Source organism: Lathyrus oleraceus, chromosome 5 (genome assembly GCF_024323335.1).
Source record: "Lathyrus oleraceus cultivar Zhongwan6 chromosome 5, CAAS_Psat_ZW6_1.0, whole genome shotgun sequence".
NCBI lineage: Eukaryota > Viridiplantae > Streptophyta > Magnoliopsida > Fabales > Fabaceae > Lathyrus > Lathyrus oleraceus.
In genome coordinates, this window is record NC_066583.1 from 149,917,376 (window position 1) to 149,941,160 (window position 23,785).

The 23,785-nt window shown below is 40.7% G+C and overlaps 1 pseudogene; it reads right to left on the minus strand.

Moving 5' to 3' along the window:
- Positions 1–2,604: 2,604 nt before the first annotated feature.
- Positions 2,605–23,785, minus strand: LOC127079346 (pyrophosphate-energized vacuolar membrane proton pump 1-like; annotated as a pseudogene).

Genomic DNA, 23,785 nt, shown 5'->3' on the forward strand with positions numbered 1-23,785 from the left:
GAAATGGGCTCGACATTGAATCGAGAATCAGGTGATTTATATTCTTAAAGTGGGTTTAAATGGATGATGAAACTAAAGGAAACCCACCTTGTGTTATTAAGTGATAATGAAACTATGAGTGTAGGAGAAATCATAATAAAACATAAACATGAAGAAAAAAAAATGAATGCTAAAGACAACAAATGCTATATATGGGTATTGAACCCAAGACCAAAAGCTTGCCAAAGCACTCCTTTACCAACTCAGCCAGATAAACATCCTTGTTATATAGTTTGAAACGCTAATACATAATATAACAAAAGACGCACCAAACCTTTTAAATAAAACACAAAGTTGAAAACAGTACGACGAATAACCAAAGCTCATGGTGAAAACAGTATCGACGAATAACCAAAGCTCATGTTGAAAATAGTAACGACGAATGACCAAAGCTCAGTTTTCTTTCCATTTTGAAAATCAAAATTTTAACAGCAAGTTAACATCACAAACAAACAGGCACGCGGTGTTGCTAAATCAAACATGGAGTTCAAAGCTTAATCGAAACATAGAAATAAAGCTCAGAAAGGAAGCTAACCGGTTGCGGCGAGTTCGATAGACGAATGTGAATAAGCGTTTCACCTGAACCGGTTTTGATCTTCTTGTCCGCTCTTCACCACCAAGAAAAACTATGGCTTTCTCTTCTCCTTGCCGTCGACTCCTCTTTCTCTCAGTGAACAGTAACGACGCTTTTGTGTTTTTCAGAATTCTCTCTTCCTTATGGGTGAACAGTGGAGGCTATCCAAACTTTAGGGTTTTTCCGGCTCCCTTCTCCATGAACAATGGTCTCTCTTATATATGACTCATCTCCTCTCTGCTGTGTTGCTGTGTTTTCTCATAGTAGTGGGAAGTGTCTGTACTAGGAGAGGTTTTGAATTTTGTCCTTATTCCAGCTTGTGGTCCCCTTCTCAATTCTCTTCATTTTGAAAACTTTACTGTTGGTAAGAAGGTTTCACCACTGTAAACTCATTTGAATGAAATATGTGCTTTCACTTTTTTGGAATTGAACTGATTTTATGTGGTGTTGTTGTGGCAGCTTGACACGGTTTTGGTCTTGGCATGTCTTCAAATTTTGCAACCTTGAATGTGCTACTTATGTCATCAGGTGTGAAGTGAAATTCATTGCCATCTCTCACTGAGTCCACTTCAACTAGAATTGCTATCATAGGATGATCTCTAGTGTGTGGTGGAGGAAATCGGTCTAGTACTTCAAAGCAAGCCTGCAAAAATCAAAATCAGGATAAATAATGCAATGCCACCTTCGCCTAAGTATAGATACAGTAGAACAACCATCACAACAATATTGAACAGATGAAGCGATAGTGTCTTCTTCAACCATGACCTGGTTATTTCTAGCACTTGTGTCAGCTGAGCCAGGAACTGGAACTACACCCTCAACACCATCATCTGCAGCTAACAATGTCTGTTTTGGAAAAGGGACCTGAAGCAATCTCGAAGATATGGCCAAACTGCTAGCAGTCTGAATAGCTTCACCGGACGAAAAAAAAGAAGCTTCTTGAGTAATTCAACAGCAGGTGCTACACTGTGAACTCTTGAATCTTTTCCATGCAGAGCCAAGCATTCAACATAACAATAAATAAGTTCAACTGCAGACATAACATTGTTGTTCATGGTTCAGGTCACCAACAAGTAATAAGTCTAAATTTGTCCCAGGGGCAAGATATAGCTCCTCCAAATTATGCCATTTCTTATTATTTTCGGCTTGAGCCAAGTCAAACCAATAACCACCAAAGTGGTTTCCATCACCTGCCTGGCTGACGATAAAGGGTAGATATGCCGCAATACGTAAAGAAGCTTTTTAAGACAACATGACCATTACTGAATCGGTGATATTCCTTAGAAAGTATGGCATGGATTAAAGCTTGACCAATATTAGAAGCATGTGTGTAAGTCCAAGAATAGGGAAAACCATCATCTGATGGATGAACCTGACTATTTGGCACTTGTTTCCAAGTATGACAATTCCTGAGATGCATTGACAATTACAAAAGACTCACTTCCAGCCTTCCACTTTATCCAAGAATTGAAGGCATCACATCTGTAGAAGAACGCACCATTCGTTGTTTTCATTGTCACCGCAGCTTGAAGATGAGATCCAACAACAGTTTCGGAAGCGGAGACAGATGCAGTAGATATGTCTGAAGACGACCATTTGAAGTCACTTGTTGCCTTTGCACAACCTCCTACAACCTCTATCTCAGCATCCATGATTTCTTGAACAACTGTGATAGTCTCCTTTTTGTCATTGGCACCACCAAGATAGTTCACAGAAGCTGCCAAATTTCCAAGTCCTGGAGAATAAGCTTTCAAGATTTTATTATTCCGCCAACCATGTTTTAAGGCGATATCATTGAAACCGGCACAACTCTCCAATAATCCGACTGGTAATCATCAACCTTAACATCATCACTCTCTGTAATATAAATCTCATGTGTGCCATGAGCATGTGCAAAAACCTTTATTTGGATAAGATATTGACGGCCAGATACAACATACCAACGTGCCATTAGAGGAATAGATTCAATTTCTTCCAAAGGATCACCAGAACTAGACAAAGGTGTTATATATAATGATGAAGAAGCTAGCAGGACCGATATCAAACCCATTTCCAATGGCAGCAATTGTGTTTCCTGCAGCATCAAGAGCATCAGTTCTCTCACGAATTATGTGACTCATTCCAGCCATCTCGGCAATATCTCCGACATTATTACTGATTGGACCGTATGCATCGATGGCTAATCCGGTTGCTATAGTACTCAACATTCCAAGTGCAGCAACAGCAGCAACATGCATGGCAGCAAAACTGAAACTTACAAAAATACTAATTGCAAATGGCAAAAATTGGAATGATAGCAGACTTGTATCCCAAGGCAAGACCAAAGATAACATTGGTAGCAACACCAGTCTTGCAGGAATCAGCAACATCTTGCACAGGGCTGTATGCATTGCTGGTATAGTATTCAGTAACAAATCCAATGATAAGCCCTGCCCAAAGACCAACAGAAACACACACTAGCTGCCAGTTCTTTACAACTTTCTGCTCTCCAAAATTGAAGATGGTGAAGGTAGATAGGAGTGCTACCCAAGATAGGCAGTAAGGAATGCATCACAATACATTTATTTTATCGTATCCACAACTTCATGGCCAAATAGATGATGAACAATGCATGATCCATCCTGATAAAAGTAAAGTCGTGGTAGTAAGGATTTAATAGAGTCTACATTGTGCTCAGGATGTATCACAGCAATCTCTTCATCGGTCATTACTGTCATCTGTTGGAACAATTCTACAATATTTGCACCCATGTAAGAATCAGGCCCATAATATATGCTCAAATCTAGCACTTGGGCAAATGCCTGTAGAATAGTCTGGATAACGTTTGATGAGGTACAGGTTATTGTTGGCACAAGCTCATGAGCATATACCTTTGTCTCTGACTTAGTGTTAATGTATATGACATGCAAAGAAGTAAACCTAGAAGCTGGCTCAAGATACTCCATATAAGTAGAGGTAGCTGCAACATCAGCCAGTGAACAACCAATACACTCATTTGACATTCTATAAACATCGACCTCATTGAAACCGACTTGATCAAGGATGGCGCGCACATTTTCCGACATAAAGTCCACACCTAGCACTGTTATGGATTTGCATCCAGCTTTTGCCATATTTAGCTCCAACAGTCTTTTTAAGCTCGAATTAACAATATTTCTTCGATCAAATATCAGAAAGTTCAGAAGCAGAGAAATTATTCACAAAATTTGGTTTCTCATTTTGAGTTTCACCGCACAAATCAAACGATGGTACTGAGAAAACACCAAGAGATGGCTCTTCAATGTGTTTGAATCGATCATTCCAATCTTGTTCCACAACATCAATTTCCACGTCGCCATCAAGTGGAAAATAAACAAAACAACAACATCACCAAGAATCTCCTCCGACACACAGTTAAAATTGTTTTCGAAAAACCAACAGTTCTTCATATTAACATTATCCGGAACTGAACTGGAAGTTTAAACGGCGGTGGCGGTTTGGTGCGGTATACGGTTACCGACGGTAGCATGGATGAAGCACTTTGGCATTCATGGACTTATGTTAGAACTCACTTTGAGTCTTCTTCCTCCCCTAATAGGTGCATCTACAGTCCTTGACTGCATAAGGGCTGTCAAATGATCAATCTCAGACCTGGTGAAAGTCTTCTGCTTTAACAGTTTCTCAAGTTCAATTAATCCACCTTGATCTGAGTCAGAACAATTAATTTGAACATTACTTTCACCAACTGCTCCAGCCTTACGACCTCAAGCCGACACTCACTTTCACGCAAGCATGAAGAATTGCTAACATTGGTAGTCGTTGCAGATGCTACTGATGCAGCTCGAAGTGCATCAGATATTATCCGAACCGAACCTGGCCTTAGGGTTATCATAAGTGTTGTTTTTCAAAGAGTAAAGAACTATGTGACTTATGCAGTCTCAATTACACACGTGGGGTGTATGACTTATAAGCTACGGCACCTATTAATGGCACAGGAACTAAACCTTCCTCAATAACAAGAATTCTGTAGTAGTCGTCCTTCAAGGGAGGAACACAAGTGCATATAGGTTCAAGCAGCAGTTCAATCACATCAATAAAACTTTGACTAGGTTTTCTATGACCTTTGATGCTCTTGGCATTCGAAACATGAGTTTTTCCATGGCCATTGCCAGTGCCAGGAGCTTTTGTGTTTGTAGGCCCAACACCAACCTTACCATCACTATTATGTATTGTTTCTTTCTCCGATGATTTACCGAGATAGCACCAGCACCAAGGGATTGTGCTGCACCTTAATGATGCAACAAGTGCTACATCAGTAACTGCATAGGATGCACGTAACGCATGAAAGTCAAGTGACCGATCCAGATGGTGTATCGGGACAACAATAAGTGTTCCAAATCTTCCATTGATGCGTCCAACAATTTCATGCACCTGGCTTGTAAGCTTTTGATGTTCAGAGACATCTGTCCTAGCAGGCGCAACAATTTGCAGCAAGACAACTTCATGGTGATTGGTATATTGGTAATTGGCTCGGGTGTTCTGTGATTTCTTGCCACAGCGTTTGGCTAGCGGCTTCGGTGTTACTCGTCGTCGGCGTTGCCGTCAGGGGCTTGCTTTTGTATCTTTAGCAATGCCGTTTTGATGCGTTTTATTTGGTAAATATTTCAGGCTGCGTCTTGGGCTCGTGTTCTGCTTTTTCTCTTTTTTTTCTAACGTCTCTCTCTTTTGAACTTATCATATCAATTGCATTCACAAGCTTTGGTTTTGCAGTGACTTTCTTCTGAACAGGTTTGGGGGCCACCGCCACTCTTCTAGCCACTGGAACTCCCTTAACAGCAGCAGCAGGATAGACCCGTTTCTTGTTATTCATCAGTTGGTTTTCTTCTGGTCTGAGAATCCAACTCCACGAGACATAACAATTGCCCATCTAGTGTCGGCAATGGCCATAGCAGTGACGAAAAATCCTTCTCTTCATTCTTTGTTGATCCACTTAAATGGAAATGAGTCACTGACTTTATAGGATTATTGCATGTTTTGGGTCCCTTTTGACATCACAAACAATGAGGACCCATTACAAGCTCCAACTATGGCACTGATGTAGTAATTATTATCCCACTACTCCATAATCCATTCCTTGTGAAGAAAACTGGAAGACAGCTCGTAAACTTGTGTTGTAAAACTAGTGCCAGTTTTGTAAATTATATATATTTTTGGATAATCTATGATTTGTAATGAATGACAATTGGTGTCCTTGTAGCGAGACATAGTCGTCCTTTGCCTTAGAACTTCCAAGTATTCATATGATGGGATACTTTATCCACATGCCATGTAAATGGATGATTATAATTGAATGAATGAATGAATATGTGGAATTTCTTGAATATGAAAATGAAAAGTTTTCCAATGTGAATGAAGAAGTATGAATAAACATTTCGAATATGAAATGCAGAAATATGAACATGAAATGGAGGATATGAATGTGTGTAGAGGAACATGTGGAATTTATTTTAATCATGCATGAATGAAATGATTGTAGCATGAATGAATAAAAGATCTTTCAACATGAAGTAAAGAGTTTAAACGTGAAATGTTCATGAGGAGAAATTCAAGTGACTGATTGATGAAAAAAAAATTCAGGGTCAAAATCAGGGTATGACAGTTGCCCCTATTTAAACATCCTCCACTAGAGAAAAATGACATAATACTTTTCATCGGATCGCAGTGGGGGATGGTTAAATACCATGGAGACCCAGATTTTGATCCTGAAAAATGCAAATGCTATGATATGATATGCATGGATGCAAGATTCTCTTCTTTTTGAATTCACATGTTAGGGATACATGGATGCTATTAGACAGACCAATTTGTGGGGAATACTGATGGTCCACAGGGAGACAGACAAATAGTAAGAACAAACTCGCTGGGGAAAACAATCTTGCTGGAGAGTCAGACACACAATAAGGAGTACTCAAAGTAAAAGTTGACAAACGACACTTAGAATACAAGAGATTTCGGTAGTAAGTTCACACATGACTTACTAAACCCGACTAAGAAAAATTTCTACAACAGGTTCATACATGACCTGATAACATTGAAACAATAATAGAGAAAGATTCTTCAAAACAGGTTCATACATGACCTGGTAATACTGGAATGAAAGCTCAACAGCAGGTTCATACATGACCTGACAATGCCGGGTAATATCAAGAACGGTTCCGACAACAAGTTCAAACATGACTTGAAAAACTCAGAAAAAATCAAAAAGAGTATATCAATAGGTTCACACATGACCTGATGACAAACTTGAACATTTTGAGAAAATTTCCACAATAAGTTCATACATGACTTTTCAACATTGGAACAAAAGTTTCAGCAACAGGTTCCTACATGACCTGATAATACTGGAATAAAGGCTCAACAACAACGGGTTCATACATGATCTCACAATGCTGGGGCAATCAAAGAATTTTCTAACAGCAGGTTCATACAGGACCTAACAAGCTCAGAAAAATTCGAAAAGAGTATATCAACAGGTTCATACATGACCTGATGACAAACTTGAATACTTTGAGAAAAATTTCCACAACAAGTTCATACATAACTTGACAACACTGGAATAATCAAAGAGAAATATTCTCCAAAACAGGTTCAGACATGACCTGGGAATATTGGAATAAAAACTCAACAGCAACGGGTTCATACATGACCTGACAACGCTGGAACACCAAGAACGGTTCTGACAGCAAGTTCAAACATGACTTGACAAACTCAGAAAAATTCAAAAAGAGTATATCAACAGGTTCATACATGACCTGAATACAAACTTGAACATTTTGAGAAAATTTCCACAACAAGTTCGTACATGACTTGACAATATTGGAACAAAATGTTCAGCAACAGGTTCATACATGACCTGGTAAAACTAGAATAATCAAAGGAAAAGATTATTCAAAACAGGTTCAGACATGACCTGACATCACTTGGGCAAAATCAAAGGGAGTTTTATCAATAGGTTCATACGTGACCTGAGAATATTGGAAAACATACAAAGGAATATCATTGGAGTTTTTCTAACACAAAGAACCTCCAAGCTTCTGGAAATTCCTCAAGATGATAAGTCATACATGACTTTCACGGAACCATCAGGAAAGATAGGGTAATTAAACTCTCTGTACGTGCCAACAACAATTGGACTTTTAACCGTGAGTACAGGACTATAACCAACTTTTAACGGAGTTTGCCAACGACAATTGGACTTTGAAAATGACTGCGAAAACCGGGTGTTGGTTTAAGGGCACCAAAGACAAACCAGAATTAGAGGTCAAAGGATATAGGATCAACAACAAGACCTAGGTCAATGCAAAATGAGCACGAAGTATATTTCGGCTATGCATAATTTGGATTTTGCTTATATGCATGATGTATGAATGATCATGAAATGCAAATGCTGACAATATACAGACTGAAAATTAGGGAAAGCTTTATGGAGGTACCGAATCCTCAACACCAATAACTCAACCAAAGGAGTGAGTAAATGCATTAAAGGAGGATCTATCAAGCTGAACAGTTACAACTGGCCCAATAATCCTTCCAGAGAATGATAAATTTGTGCTCTCTAGAGATAGATGTTAATCATCCAAGGGGAGTCTTGCAACTTGAGACTTGCGGGGAAAGACGAAAGATTTCCTTTTAATATTTCTACATGTCAAAGCAAAATTATGTTTCTCAATATGTTGAAAAATTCTTTTTTGAGTTCAAAATTTCATTATTAACAAATAAATGACATTTTGCATAACAAAGAAAATCAGAGAAAAACAACAAAGGATAGAATTTGATGGGCAAACTTGTATTTATTCAAGAATGGTAACACACAAATGGCGTAGCCCCATGGAATGTTACAAATTTGAAAATGGCAATAGGGAAAGGTTTACATTGAATCACAATGACTACTACTATCCCTAATAATAACGACTCCACGAGACCTCGCTTCTGAAGGGAGTAACTAGATTGATCTTCCATTTTTAGCTCTTCTATATTGATCAGTGACGAACCGATGCAGTCTATGCCTTTTGGTCCCTAATTTTTGCCTGGATCGCCCTTTCGGGTTTTCAATCCACCGGGACGCTCTTTTTTGCCTAAGTCGCCCTTTCAGGTTTTCAACTTAGCGAGCTACCATTTTTTTTATCCCTAACTTTTGCCTGGACCGCCCTTTCGGGTTTTCAGTCCACCGGGATTTATCAGGCATAGTATCTTTTGACTGCATCAGAGTTCACAGGGTGAATGAGCTCTTCGCCATCCATAGTTGTGAGAAATAGAGCACCTCCAGAGTATGCTCTCTTTACAACGTATGGGCCTTCATAGTTGGGAGTCTACTTCCCACGTGAATCTTTGTGTACTGGCAAGATCTTCTTGAGCACGAGATCTCCTTCCTTGAACTCTCGAGGACGGACCTTCTTGTCAAATGCCTTCTTGATTCGTTGCTGGTACAATTGTCCATGGCACAGAGCGGTCATCCACTTCTCATCAATGAGATTAAGTTGATCATAGTTATTCTGGATCCATTCAGCTTCATCCAGCTTGGCTTCCATCAATATTCTCGTGGAAGGTATCTCTACTTCGATTGGGAGGACTGCGTCCATCCCATATACTAAGGAGAATGGGGTTGCCCCTGTTGAAGTGCGGACTGAGGTCCGGTATCCATGCAAAGCAAAGGGTAGCATCTCGTGTCAATCCTTATAAGTTTTCACCATCTTTTACAGGATCTTGATATTTTTATTGGCAGCTTCAACAGCACCGTTCATCTTTGGACGGTATGGAGAAGAATTATGGTGGTCAATCTTGAAACTCTCACATAATTCTGTCATTGTCTTATTGTTCAAGTTTGAACCGTTGTCGGTGATGATCTTGCTTGGGATTCCATAGCGACAGATAATCTCCTTCTTGATAAAGCGAGCAACCACATGTCTCGTCACATTGGTGTAGGAAGCAGCCTCTACCCATTTAGTAAAGTAATCGATGGCGACCAGGATGAAGCGGTGACCATTGGAAGCTTTAGGCTCTATAGCACCAATCATGTCGATGCCCCACATTGAGAAAGGCCAAGGTGATGTTAAAACATTCAGTAGTGTTGGCGGTACATGCACCTTATCAACATAAATTTGGCATTTGTGACATTTTCTTGCATAGCTAAAACAATCGGATTCCATGGTCAACCAATAATAACCAGCTCTTAAAATCTTCTTGGCCATGGCATGTCCATTAGCATGGGTTCCAAAAGATCCTTCATGAATCTCCTTGATTAACATGTCTGCTTCGTGTCTATCCACGCACCTGAGCAGAACCATGTCATGGTTTCTCTTGTAAAGCGCATCATTGCTCAAAAAGAATTTGGACGATAACCTCCTCAGAGTTTTCTTATCCAACAATGTAGCGTCTTCTGGATACTCTTGACTTAGAAGATATCGCTTGATGTCATGAAACCATGGTTTACCATTAGTTTCTTCTTCAATCAGCTGACAGTAGGCAGGCTCATCTCTTCGCTCAATTCGAATAAGTGGAGCTTCATTATGGAATCCGACTTGGTACATTGATGCTAATGTTGCCAAAGCGTCCGCCACTTTATTTTCTACTCTTGGGATGTGATGGAAAGTGATATCATCAAAGTATTCTATCATCTTCACAACCTGAGCGCGATACGGGATCAGCTTTGCATCGCGAGTTTCCCATTCTCCTTTGACTTGATAGATCACTAAGGTTGAATCTCCATACACCTCAAGGATCTTGATTCGGAGATCAATTGCGGCTTCAAGACCAAGGATACAAGCTTCATATTCAGCGACATTATTCGTACAATCAAAGCACAACCTTGCTGTGAAAGGGGTAAAGCCACCATTTGGATTCATCAAAATAGCTCCCACACCATGACCACTGTAATTGGAAGAACCATCGAACGCGAGCTTCCATCGAGATCCTGGTTCTGGTCATTCATCTGGGCCGGGGGTCTCACAATCTTTTATCACCATTATATCCTCATCGGGGAAATCAAACTTCAATGGCTGATAGTCTTCAATTGGTTGGTGAGCAAGATACTCTGCTAACACACTTCCCTTGATTGCCTTCTGGGTTACGTACTGGATGTCGTGCTCCGACAAAAGCATCTGCCAACGGGCAAGTCTTCCAGTCGAGGCAGGTTTCTCAAAGATATACTTTATTGGATCCATTTTTGAGATCAACAAAGTAGTATGGCAAATCATGTACTGCCTCAAACGACGAGCGGCCCATGCTAGCGCACAATAAGTTTTCTCCAAAAGTGAATATCGACTTTCACAATCGGTAAACTTTTTACTCAGATAGTAAATAGCATGTTCTTTCCGACCAGTTTCGTCATGTTTCCCCAGCACGCATCCCATTGATCCTTCAAGCACAGTCATATACATGATTAATGGCTTTCCCGGGACAGGTGGAATCAAAATAGGAGGCTCTTGCAAGTATTGACGGATCTTCTCAAAAGCATTTTGACAATCAGAATTCCATTCAACATCTTGGTCTTTTCGAAGCAATTTGAAGATAGGCTCACACGTGGCCGTCATGTGTGAGATAAACCTTAAGATGTAATTCAAACGTCCAAGGAAACCTCTGACTTCTCGCTCGGTGCGTGGAGCAGGCATTTCTTGTATAGCTCGGACCTTGTCAGGGTCTACCTCAATTCCTCGTTGACTAACAATGAAACCAAGCAACTTTCCTGAATGGACACCAAATGTGCATTTTGCAGGGTTTAATCGTAATCTAAACTTTCTGAGGCGTTCAAACAGCTTTTTCAGATGGTTCATATGATCTTTTTCATTCTGAGATTTAGCGATCATGTCGTCAACGTAGACCTCTATCTCCTTGTGCATCATATCATGGAAGAGAGTGACCATAGCTCTTTGGTAAGTTGCCCCAACATTTTTGAGTCCGAAAGGCATTACCTTATAGCAAAAAGTCCCCCAAGGGGTGATAAAAGTGGTCTTCTCCATGTCATCTGGGGTCATCTTGATTTGATTGTATCCAGAAAAACCATCCATAAAGGAGAATACAGCAAAACTTGCAGTGTTGTCTACTAGAGTATCAATGTGTGGTAGAGGGAAATCGTTCTTTGGGCTAGCTCTATTCAGATCCCTATAGTCAACACACATCCTCACCTTTCCATCCTTTTTGGGCACCGGTACAATATTAGCTACCCATTGTGGGTACTTCGCCACTGCGAGAAAACCAACGTCAAATTGTCGTTTGACTTCTTCACGAATCTTCAGAGCCATATCCGGTCTTGTTCTTCGGAGTTTTTGTTTTACTGGCGGGTATTCTGGCTGAAGCGGGAGCTTATGCTCAACGATATCGGTGTCTAGACCTGGCATATCTATGACCACGCAAATACATCCACATATTCTTGTAGCAGCTTGACCAATCTCTCTTTGATGCTTGCTTCAAGTGTGGTGCCGATTTTGACTTCTTTCTTCTCTTCCTTTGTGCCAAGGTTGATTGTTTCCACCGGTTCTTCATGTGGCTGAAGGGCTTTGGACTCGTGCTCGAGCAGCCTTGCCAATTCGTCGGGGATGTAACAATCTTCTTCACCCTCTTCTTCCGCTTGGTAGATAGGGGAGTCAAAGTTATGAGAGGTAGTAAAGTCATTGGATTCAACAGGGTTATCACTCATTCTGCATGTTTGAATGATTGATTTCTTTTAGAAAAGTAAAAATAGAAAATGCATAAATGAAATATTTTTTTTTGTTTTTGAAAAGATTGCCATTTTCTTATGAGAAAACCCAGTAAATGAAAAAAAGAATTTAACAAAATGTCTTTCATTCATTGATAATGATTATTTGAAAATGAAAAGGGGCCCTACAACGTGATCCATTAGCCTTGGGCAGAGCTAAGGATTTGAAAGGAAAAATACAACAATTATTACTTTGACAAAGGAAAAATTTCGGGGATCTCAACCGCCTTCCAGTTGTTCAAAGCTGTCTCACACCGGTAAACTAAACATGGCTCATCTTCATTTGCGGTGCTATCTTCAATTGCATTGACTTGATCTCCATGGATGAATCATGTGCTGAGGAATACTTCCTGGATGCTTCGGGTGTTGTCCTTTGTACGGACACGGGCTCCTTTCGCAGCGGAAGGCACATATCCCAGACCAAAGCGATCATGCTTCTCACGAATATCAATAAGTTGACCCCAACCTTCAGGGTTTCCTCCTTCGATGCTAGACTTTGCGCTTTTCAGAGAAGCGAAAGATGAACAAGCTTTCCCAACAGGGTCCTTCATTTCCACAAAAGTGGCATTGGCTATTTCAAGAGCTTGGAAAGAAGTTTCCAAAGCGTCCTCATCAGCCTAAATGTATCTGAAGGATGAAAGGTGACTGACCACAAAGTCCTCCTCTCCAGAAATGATGATTAATTGATTGTCCACTACAAACTTCATTTTCTGATGTAAGGTGGAGGTAACTGCCCCTGCAGCATGAATCCAGGGATGCCCCAATAAGCAGCTATATGCTGGATTAATATCCATGACTTGAAAATTAATCGGGAATACATGAGGGCCAATCAATATGGGCAATTCAACCTCTCCAATCACCGCTCTCCTGGAACCATCAAAAGCTTTCACTGCCAAGGCACTAGGCTTCATAGCTGGTCCTTGATAAGATAATTTGGCGAGTGTTCTCTTTGGCATAACATTCAGAGAAGATCCAGTATCAACCAACACTCTTGCCAAAGCATCATCTTTGCATTTTACCGAGATATGGAGGGCACGATTATGATTTTGTCCATCCTCAGGTAATTCCTCTCCACTGAAGCTCAAAGTATTGCAGGCTGTGATATTTGCAACTACTCCATCAAATTGGTCTACTGTTATGCTTTGTGTTACATGAGCTTGAGCAAGCACCTTTAACAAAGCCTCCCTATGGGCTTGGGAGTTCAATAGCAGAGACAGAATAGAGATCTTAGATGGTGTTTGATGCAACTGGTCCACAACCTTGTAGTCACTTCTCTTAATTAACTTCAAGAATTCCACAGCATCTTCGGATTGGACCCCTTCGGGTTCTTTAGCATGAGTTACAACTGTTGATTCCTTGGTCGGCCCTTGAGGAGTCACATTGAATTCAGGCGTATAGATTCGACCGCTACGGGTCATTCTGCTCATTCCTGCAATATTGGTGACGTTTTCACCTACAACTTTTGTCACTTCAGCGTCTGAACTTCCTTCAACCACCTTATCCACAACAGTAATCTCATATTTCCAAGGCACAACCTTGGTGCTCTCGTAGGGAAAAGGCGTGGGCATACATATTTCCACAGGCGACAACTTACTATTCACTGGAACCACTCCACCACTATAATATGGGATTTCAATTGGTTCAGGTAAATTGAAACAAGGTTCAATTACAAACACATCTTCGTTCTTCACAACATTGGATATTTGAAGCACTCCCTTATCTATTAAATTTTGAATGTTGTCTCGTACCACCTGACATCCCTTTGGGTGTGTGGCACACTCTTCACAGTTGTCGTGATCAACATTAACCAGGCCAGCTTCCACCAATCGGGCATGGAATGCTGCCAAAGGAGTCTTAACATCCTCCACCTTCTCAACCATAACAACAGTAGATGCATCTTCAATGGCGTTCACCGCAGGATCTCCATAGGGAGGAAGAGGATTGTTCTTCACATTCGGTCCCATGTCCTTAAAAGACAAGATCTTGCTTTCAATTAGCTCACGAACCCTATGCTTCAGAGCGTAACAACCCTCTAAGTCATGCACGGGGGCACCTTCATGAAAAGGACAGTGTGCATTAGGGTTGTACCATGGGGGAAGACGATCAGGTGGAGGTCCCATAGGCCTAGGAACCACCAAACCCTTTTGCAACAAGGAGGGATAAAGCTCAGAGTAGGACATTGGGATTGGATTGAAGGTCGCCCTCTCCCCTTGCCTCCTATTTTGATTCTGAGCATTTTCCCTCGGCGCTTGAGCTCTCGGTTGTTGATAAACAGGAGCTACTGGTGCTTGTTGATAAGCTGGAGGAGCCGCAACACGCTGTTGAACTGGAGCTGGTCGATAGACCGGAGGCGCTTGATAAGCCTGAGCAGGTTGTTGATTGAACGCAGGCGTCACAGCAGCCACGTATGGTTGCGGAGCATACTGGACGGGATACATGGGTTATTGATAGGGAATTGGTTGTTGAACATATTGCTGAGGTGGATATTGTTGTGGTCTCCTTCTTGGAGGAGCTCTTCCTTGACCAACAATCACATCATTTGTTTCCCCTTCCTTCTTTCTAGGAAACCCTCCAAAGAACTTCTTTGGATTAGCATTTGAAGTTCCAGCTACAGCCGCCAGTTTGCCATTCCTTACGCCATATTCAACGCGAGCTCCTATAGCAACAAGCTCGGAGAATCCCAAAGAAGCACTTCCAACCATCTTCTCGTAGAATTGGGGTTGGACAGTGTCGATAAACAATTCAGCCAATTCTTTTTCAGCAAGAGGTGGTTCAACCTGAGAAGCCAGTTCCCTCCATCTCTGAGCGTACTCTTTGAAGGACTCCTTGTCCTGCTGGAACATGCTCTGCAACTGTCTTCTGTCAGGCGCCATGTCCATGTTGTATTTATAGTGCTTTATGAACGCGTCTGACAAGTCTTGGAAACACCTGATCCTATTCTGATCCAGACTTAGGTACCATTTGGAAGGAGCCCCACTCAAGTTGTCTTGAAAACAGTGGATCATCAGCTTGTCGTCCTCCATGTGTGCAGCCATTTTATGGTAATACATGATGAGATGGCTTTTTGGACAAGTATGCCCCTTGTATTTGTCAAAGCCCAGAGTTTTGAATTTTGCTGGAATCACCAACCCGGATATAAGGCACATTTCTTTGGCAGCAGATCCAAAGACGTGGTCTCCTTCTAGATCTCAAAATTTCTTCTCAAGGAGCTGCATGTTCTCCTTTACCTCCCTGAAGTCCTCAAACCTTACTTCGTCACCAGCAACAGTTGAGTCAACAGTCTGATACATGTGGTTTTGATCTTCATAATGAGGAACATGCCTAGCATAGGCGGCTGGTGGAACCACAGTATGGATGACTGGACGTGCGTCGGTGTAAACTGGTAATGGCACAGCTTGTTGGACAGATTGCCCCATTTCGTGCACCACCTCCGCTCGGGGGACGAAGTCATAAGGCAGCCCATATGGAGGAAGGATTGAGGGTAACGTCCTCTGAGGTGGGACTTCCACTGCTGGGCCCGTGGTCTCTGAAATCACTGTCGCTTGTGGAACCTCAAACCTGAAGGTTAAAGCTTGCAACATCTCTCGCATCTGGGACATGCCTCCTTTGATTTCGTCTAGTTCAGCTCTAACTCGGGCGCTCTCTTGTTCTTGTTCAGCCATTCTCTGTCTTGCTCTGGCGCGAGTATTATAATGGTGTTGAAAATTCAGCGTGAAACTGGTGGACGAAAGGGCGGAGTGAGACTCTTTTTTTTGTTGAAAATGTATGAATGCATGTATGGATGCATTTGTTTGCAAAACTCTTAGTTATCTTTATTATTTATTCCAGCAATGTTAGAATATAAGAACAACATGTAATAATTGAGACCCAAAATGACAACTTCCATTAATCAAAATCAAATTCGAATACAAAAGGATTTAACTTCAAGTACACATGATTCGAATACAAAAAGATTTAAACACCAACTATTCAAATTCAAGTACAAGTAAACTTAAGTTCTGTCTCAGCTCTTATGATCGCAGCCAGATCTGTGGTGAGCTCATTCATCATTTTCTTGATAAACTTGACGAAATTGAAAACTTGAGGAGGTGTGTTTTCTGGACACATACACCAATCCGCTTCCTGGAGTTTTTCTGGGAGTTCCAACATATTTAGGTTAACAAACCTAGCTAAGTTGCGGAACTTGCCATTCCATTCAACATAGAGCTCTTGGAGTTTCTGGATGACCTTTTGATCTTCATCTAAGGTTGCTCTAGCCTCTCTATACAACCTTTTCCAGTACACACCATCATTCTTTAGGAATAAGTAGGCTGCATCACCTTCTTGGCTTTCCAAAACTGCAAACCTCCTAGTAGCTTCTTCCAACTGGTACCTGAGATGGTGACAGTTTCTTTCAGCTTCTTCCTTTTGGAGGATCTCGCGAGACAACTTTTCCTCGCATTTCTTCAGAGCGTCCCTCAATTCACGGATTTGTGCCTCAAAGTCGAGCTTAATTTCTTTTTTATCCATAAGAGATTTATCCAACATTCTCCCTAACTCACAGATCCTATACTCAGCTTTCTTGAGCTCTTCCTTCCTGGTTCGGATCACTGATGTGGAACCTAATAGGATATGATCAAGATCATCTTTCTGGTCTTCGCTCTCTTGTTGCTATCCTCAAGTTCTTGGGCTTTTCCCTTACGTTCCTCTTTCAAATTCTGATTTTCCAAGATAACTCGGTTCATCTGAATCCGTAATTCAGTATTCTCCAATTCGAGCTCCTTAACCTTAGTAGCGAGTTTCTCCATGTCCTCAGGGAGTATAGGCTCGGGCTCAGGAGTTTTAGGAAAAGCTGAGGCCTTCAAGATGAATGGCAAATGGATTTCCTCAACTCTTTCCTTCACCCATTGAATGTAAGGTTCTTTGGCGAGAATGTTTCTTTTTCCAAACTCTTTACCCTTTCTTACAACCTTTAACCAAGCCCTTCGTACTGCTCTTACATCAGGATTACTTGCTTGGATGTCAGAGAGCACAAATGGCTGTAAGTCCTTTGCGTCAGGAGGACCATCCATGGAGTAACCGTGTTGTAATCGAGATAACATAGGGTTATAGTTGATGCAACCCTTGGTGCCCAACAACGGTACATTAGGAAATTCCCCAGAACTGACTATAATGTCTGGGGTTTCCCACTCTCGGATATACCATCTGATGGAACTTGCGGTGAGAGAAGCTAATTTTTTAGGAGACTTGAGTTCTTTTGCCACAAAAGGACCTTCTTCGGGTATGTGTTGCATGAACCAAGTGTAAAGCAAAGGAGCGCAACACAACAAAGTTCCACCCCTCTTTTCGTGTCGAGTGTGAAGGGCATAGTAAATGTCAGCTAAGAGAAATGGTACTGGATTGCCAGAGAGAAAGACTTCTATGGCTACTTGATCCACAAATTTTTCAACATTTGGGAAGAGCACAATCCCATGGATCAATAAAGCCAACACAGCATAGAATGCATTCCAATTTCCATGTTTCTTGAACTTTAGAGCTAAATCTTCCAAAAACCTCGCGGCAAAACCTTCGCAACCCCCTTTTTCAACCCAATTGTCTCGAACAGTCGGGACATTGATACTTAGGGATGAAGCTATCTTCTTTGGGCCCATATCTTCTTCGAGCTTTGGAAATGGATTAAAATCTTTCAATTTGAGACCCACGATTCTCTCAACTTCTTCCAAAGTAGGAGCTAGCTGGAAATCAGCGAATGTGAAACAACGCAGAGGTGGATCATAATATTGTGCCAGAGAGCCGATAATTCCATAGTCAACTTTCTTATTTAGAAGGCTCAAAATTTTCCCATAGTTTTTTCCGAACTCATCATGTCTGCTGAGAGACAAATCGGAGATCAAACCCTTCAGACTGTCCAACTTAGGTTCCTTGTACTTAAGCGTGAAAGTGTGTCTTATCGAAGTTGTCATTTTCAAGTTCTCAATTCCTGAAACAAATAAGAGACAACTAAGAGCATGCTTTTTTATGATGTTGATGCAATGTATGAATGTAATGCATTTTTTTTGTATAGGTTCAATAGGCTTAAGGCATGGATAAGTCTGATTGCTTTGTATAGAACATGGTTCTCACCAGGTATGGTCTAAGTTTTTTTTAAAAGAGTTCCTAGAGTCATGGATCCATTAGACTGTTTGCTACCTGCGGCAACTTACTTGCCGAGCATCAACTCCATCTAAAGAATCTACTCTAAGTGAGGTTCTCGCATCGATCCAACGAGAAATACATCTCGCAGACCCACACTACACAACCATCTTTCCTAGTTGGACAAAGAACTAAGGTTCTACAAATGGTTCTCAGAGTCATGGATCCTAAATAAAATATCGAAGCTTACGGCAACTTACTTGCCGAGAGACAATATCCTCTCAAGAATCTACTCTAAGTAAGGTTCTCGTACCGACCCAACGAGAAATACTTCTCGCAGACCCGCACTACTCAACCTCGTCCTATCTTATGTTTTTACTCGAGACTCGGGTAAAAACTCTTTCATACAAGGTTTGCAATCAGAGTATCCGAGTACTAAACCATAATCGAACCAATACAACAGATTCATATCAATATGACAATAGAGATAGTAAAAACAATAAAGAAAAGTCACATAGGTAAACAAACAAAGGCACACAAACGACCCAACTAGGCTTGACTCACTTAGGGATTTGTCGTCCCCAGCAGAGTCGCCATCTGTCGCACCTCGAAAAATGGGGATACGACTTCAAAGCGAAGCGCAATCGCACGCTCGCAATGATGGATTGAACAGAGTCGCCACCGAACTTTATTTATTCCCAAAATGGGAAAAGGAAAATATCGATAAAACCCCTAAAAGAAAAGGATAAGATATGGTCATCGCAACCAATATCAGGGTTCGGGAGTTGATTACGCAAGGGGAAGTTATTAGCACCCCTCACGTCTGTTGTACTCAACGGGAACCATTAGGTTAGTTGAAATATTAGGCTTTCCGAATTATTAGGTGGGAAAGAAAGAAAGGATGAGAAGAGAATGTTTTTGGATTTTTGACGAAGGACTAAACCTAAGTTTTTTATTAGTGGGCCTGACAAGATTTACAAATCCTGCTCCTACGTATCTCAAAAGAGAAATCAAGGCTTACGTAGTTCTGGGTAGAAAAATGTTTGTTTGTTGGTCGATTTTAGCGAAAGCTACTTTGTGTCAAATCGACGAAAACATTGTTGGACTACCCAAAACAGGTGGAGAAACATTGCCTTGCATTGTTTTGAAACAAAATACCTTTCGTTTGTGAAAAGGTTTAAAAGATCAATCGCACGGCGGCGAGGAAAGAAATTGATTGATTTGATGCGTTTTGAATAATGGCGAGAACTTGGATGAGCGAGATATACATCTCGAATCCTAGTCTCAGGAGTGCACGGTATACACCATGTTCCATTTCCATCTTTATTGAAAAAAGTATTAAGGTAGGAATTAGGTATTTTGAAGTTTGAAAGACGAGTACTTGTGACTTACAAGCTCTTACAGCTTGGGTCTAATACTCGGGACTACGTCTAGACATTCCACCCAGGCAGTCTGTTTCTTTCCAATATTGCTAAGAAAATGATTCGAATATTTACGAATGTTTTGGAGGGAAGACGAATATTTATGGCTTACAAGCTCTTACAACTTGAGCCTAATATTCGGGATTACGACTGGATATTCCATCCAGGTAATCTTTTTCTTCCAACTTTATTAAGAAAAAGATTTGAATATTTGGAGTGTTAAAGAGAAGACGAATATTTACGGCTTGCAAGCTCTTACAGCTTGAGCCTAATATTCGGGATTACGACTGGACATTTCATCCAGGTAATCTTTTTCTTCCAACTTTATTAAGAAAATGGTTTAGATATTCATAATTATTTTGGAGAGAAGACGAATATTTATGGCTTACAAGCTCTTACAGCTTGAGCCTAATATTCGAGATTATAACTGGATATTCCATCCAGGATAATCTTTTTCTTCACGTTTTAATTAGAAAACGATTTGAATATTAGAGTGTGGAAGGGAAGGCGAATATTTATGGCTTGCAAGCTCTTACAGGTTGAGCCTAATATTCGGGATTATAACTAGATACTCCCTCCAGGATAATCTTTTTCTTCACGTTTTATTTAGAAAATGTCTCAAATAATAAATTAAAATAATCAAAGTACAGAGGTTTGAAATTATTTAAAGTTAAGTTGATGTTGTTTAAGAGTTCATTGTAAGAAGGCCCAAGAGTAAGTCATGTGAGATTGATGGCGATGCTTAAAAGCAATCGACTTACAAGGGTATGGAAATGGGCTCGACATTGAATCGAGAATCAGGTGATTTAGATTCTTAAAGCGGGTTTAAATGGATGATGAAACTAAAGGAAACCCACTTTGTCTTATTAAGTGATAATGAAACTATGAGTGTAGGAGAAATCATAATAAAACATAAACATGAAGAAGAAAAAATGAATGCTAAAGAAAACGAATACTATATATGGGTATTGAACCCAAGACCAAAAGCTTGCCAAAACACTCCTTTACCAACCCAGCCAGATAAACATCCTTGTTATATAGTTTGAAACGCTAATACATAATATAACAAAAGACGCACCAAACCTTTTAAATAAAACACAAAGTTGAAAACAGTACGACGAATAACCAAAGCTCATGTTGAAAATAGTATCGACGAATAACCAATGCTCATGTTGAAAATAGTAACGACGAATGACCAAAGCTCAGTTTTCTTTCCATTTTGAAAATCAAAATTTTAACAGCAAGTTAACATCACAAACAAACAGGTAGCGGTGTTGCTAAATCAAACATGGAGTTCAAAGCATAATCGAAACATAGAAATAAAGCTCGGAAAGGAAGCTAACCGGTTGCGGCGAGTTCGATAGACGAATGTGAATAAGCGTTTCACCTGAACCGGTTTTGATCTTCTTGTCCGCTCTTCACCACCAAGAAAAACTATGGTTTTCTCTTCTCCTTGCCGTCAACTCCTCTTTCTCTCAGTGAACAGTAACGACGCTTTTGTGTTTTTCAGAATTCTCTCTTCCTTATGGGTGAACAGTGGCGGATATCCAAACTTTAGGGTTTTTCCGGCTCCCTTCTCCATGAACAGTGGTCTCTCTTATATATGACTCATCTCCTCTCTGCTGTGTTGCTGTGTTTCCTCAGAGTAGTGGGAAGTGTCTGTACTAGGAGAGGTTTTGAATTTTGTCCTTATTCCAGCTTGTGGTCCCCTTCTCAATTCTCTTCATTTTGAAAACTTTACTGTTGGTAAGAAGGTTTCACCACTGTAAACTCATTTGAATGAAATATGTGCTTTCACTTTTTTGGAATTGAACTGATTTTATGTGGTGTTGTTGTGGCAGCTTGACACGGTTTTGGTCTTGGCATGTCTTCAAATTTTGCAACCTTGAATGTGCTACTTATGTCATCAGGTGTGAAGTGAAATTCATTGCCATCTCTCACTGAGTCCACTTCAACTGGAATTGCTATCATAGGATGATCTCTAGTGTGTGGTGGAGGAAATCAATTTAGTACTTCAAAGCAAGCCTCGCACAAATCAAAATCAGGATAAATAATGCAGTGCCACCTTCGCCTAAGTATAGATACAGTAGAACAACCATCACAACAATATTGAACAGATGAAGCGATAGTGTCTTCTTCAACCATGACCTGGTTATTTCTAGCACTTGTGTCAGATGAGCCAGGAACTGGAACTACGCCCTCAACACCATCATCTGCAGCTAACAATGTGTGTTTTGGAAAAGGGACCTGAAGCAATCTCGAAGATATGGCCAAACTGCTAGCAGTCTGAATAGCTTCACCGGACGAAAAAAAAGAAGCTTCTTGAGTAATTCAACAGCAGGTGCTACACTGTGAACTCCTGAATCTTTTCCATGCAGAGCCAAGCATTTAGCATAACAATAAATAAGTTCAACTGCAGACATAACAATGTTGTTCATGGTTCAGGTCACCAACAAGTAATAAGTCTAAATTTGTCCCAGGGGCACGATATAGCTCCTCCAAGTTATGCCATTTCTTATTATTTTCGGCTTGAGCCAAGTCAAACCAATAACCACCAAAGTGGTTTCCATCACCTGCCTGGCTGACGATAAAGGGTAGATATGCCGCAATACGTAAAGAAGATTTTTAAGACAACAAGACCATTACTGAATCGGTGATATTCCTTAGAAAGTATGGCATGAATTAAAGCTTGACCAATATTAGAAGCATGTGTGTAAGTCCAAGAATAGGGAAAACCATCATCTGATGGATGAACCTGACTATTTGGCACTTGTTTCCAAGTATGACAATTCCTGAGATGCATTGACAATTACAAAAGACTCACTTCCAGCCTTCCACTTTATCCAAGAATTGAAGGCATCACATCTGTAGAAGAACGCACCATTCGTTGTTTTCATTGTCACCGCAGCTTGAAGATGAGATCCAACAACAGTTTCGGAAGCGGAGACAGATGCAGTAGATATGTCTGAAGACGACCATTTGAAGTCACTTGTTGCCTTTGCACAACCTCCTACAACCTTTATCTCAGCATCCATGATTTCTTGAACAACTGTGATAGTCTCCTTTTTGTCATTGGCACCACCAAGATAGTTCACAGAAGCTGCCAAATTTCCAAGTCCTGGAGAATAAGCTTTCAAGATTTTAGTATTCCGCCAACCATGTTTTAAGGCGATATCATTGAAACCAACACAGCTCTCCAATAATCCGACTGGTAATCATCAACCTTAACATCATCACTCTCTGTAATATAAATCTCGTGTGTGCCATGAGCATGTGCAAAAACCTTTATTTGGATAAGATATTGACGGCCAGATACAACATACCAACGTGCCATTAGAGGAATAGATTCAATTTCTTCCAAAGGATCACCAGAACTAGACAAAGGTGTTATATATAATGATAAAGAAGCTAGCAGGACCGATAGCAAACCCATTTCCAATGGAAGCAGTTGTGTTTCCTGCAGCATCAAGAGCATCGGTTCTCTCACGAATTATGTGACTCATTCCAGCCATCTCGGCAATATCTCCGACATTATTACTGATTGGACCGTATGCATCGGTGGCTAATCCGGTTGCTATAGTACTCAACATTCCAAGTGCAGCAACAACAACAACATGCATGGCAGCAAAACTGAAACTTACAAAAATACTAATTGCAAATGGCAAAAATTGGAATGATAACAGACTTGTATCCCAAGGCAAGACCAAAGATAACATTGGTAGCAACACCAGTCCTACAGGAATCAGCAACATCTTGCACAGGGTTGTATGCATTGCTGGTATAGTATTCAGTAACAAATCCAATGATAAGCCCTGCCCAAAGACCAACAGAAACACACACTAGCTGCCAGTTCTTTACAACTTTCTGCTCTCCAAAATTGAAGATGGTGAAGGTAGATGGGAGTGCTAC